The sequence below is a fragment of the Cantharellus anzutake genome, assembly GCF_015039405.1.
Source record: "Cantharellus anzutake strain C23 chromosome Unknown EI90scaffold_140, whole genome shotgun sequence".
Classification (NCBI taxonomy): domain Eukaryota; kingdom Fungi; phylum Basidiomycota; class Agaricomycetes; order Cantharellales; family Hydnaceae; genus Cantharellus; species Cantharellus anzutake.
Genome location: NW_024067090.1, coordinates 171,253 through 172,871, shown reverse-complemented (window position 1 = coordinate 172,871; position 1,619 = coordinate 171,253).

Sequence of the window (1,619 nt, the reverse complement as noted above, 5' to 3'; positions counted from 1 at the left end):
ATGTACTAATTAATCTTCTGCCAGCCGTCGCCTCGGGGCGCCGACAACGCCACCAACAACTTTTATATGAGCTTTGGCGCCGGTCGGAGACCCTTGATACGACTACACTGGACAACACGGTGGTCGGCTGCGTCCCCCTTCTGATGCCCCTGACATTCCTCCCATCCCCCCTTCAATCCCGCCTGATATGCAACCCCAACACCGATATATCCACCTTCAATCGATGAGGACGCTGAACAGGCGCTTGCGCGGAGCTGTTATAGCGGTCACGAAATCGAGTTGAAGCGGAAGGTACTATCGACGATGGTTTCCATGGACAGAATGAGCCAATGGATTTGGGTAGTTGAACTTTTTCGGCAAGCGAGCACAGAGAGCACGCGGAACCTGCCATCTCACGGAGCGAGCGTTCTTATTTTCATAATGCAGTAAACCGTCGAATCACTTATTGAGATCCCCATTAATCTTAGTTGACAGCATAGAAGCGGACAACAGCGGAATGTACTGTAGCATACGGTACCCATGCACCAGTCTTCAACGTGATATTCGCGGTGGACGGTTAGACGATGCTGGGGGTATATAGTGACGTGAGCAGTCACAAAGGAGGGACTCGTAGCGTGGATCGCAGGGACGTCGTGGGTGATAATTCCTACTTGATGCGGGCCGCAAATGATGTTAGGCCCTTCCAAATTCGAGGTCGAATGATTCAGGATCGATAACCATTGGGGCCGCAATTGCTTTGACGGAGAACAGTAGAATAAAATGGAGAACTTTGGTGGCGACAAATAGCCGTGATAATCCACCCCAGGAGGATAATAATCTAATTGCCCGTCCTTACACATAGATAACCTTCAGTTTACACAATGTCATTGCATAATTCTAGTATAGTTTACAGATGATGGTGAGGATGGTGTAACCAGGATCGAGATGGATATTGGATATTGCTTATGTAAGCGTCCCCGGTGGACGGGCAAAAGGGATGTGTGCCAGCTGCTCCACTAGCTCCTTTGTTTGCCCTCTAGCTCGGCCTGTGTCGGCTTGTTCCGAGGAATGAGAGGATCTTCAGCAACCTCAAGGGCGTAACATGCATGTCTGGGCTGCCAACGAATAGATTCGAAGAGGCCCTGTGGAGATCTACCTGACCTCCTTAATGTTTCATTTGACCTTAGGTTGAATCCATCAAACAATTGTGTTGCCTCGTTTGAAATGAAGTTGAGGACACGAGGATACAGAGATCCTTCTGAGGGATAGATCCGCTGACGAAACGGGCGTTTGAAACGGGCCAAGCGACATAGCATGAGACAGAAGCGCAGGAACGCATGGTATTCGCTCTCGTTCAACCCAATCGGTCTGCACATACACATCCGTTCGAGTAGATCTCGCCCGAATACCACCTCAACCAAATTGAACGGCTTGCGTCCTGTATCCGACGTCGTTTCCAATATTTTGAATCGACCATACTCAAACAGGTCCTCCGAGTACATCCGCTTCCACAACTGGGTGGTCTCCTCAGGCGAAGTGTCTGGGCCTTGGGGAACGAGAGCGGCTGGGGCACGTGCCATGAGCGCACTGACAAGCGTCTGATTGAATCCCCTGGCGAAAACTTCACCAACGAATCCGAG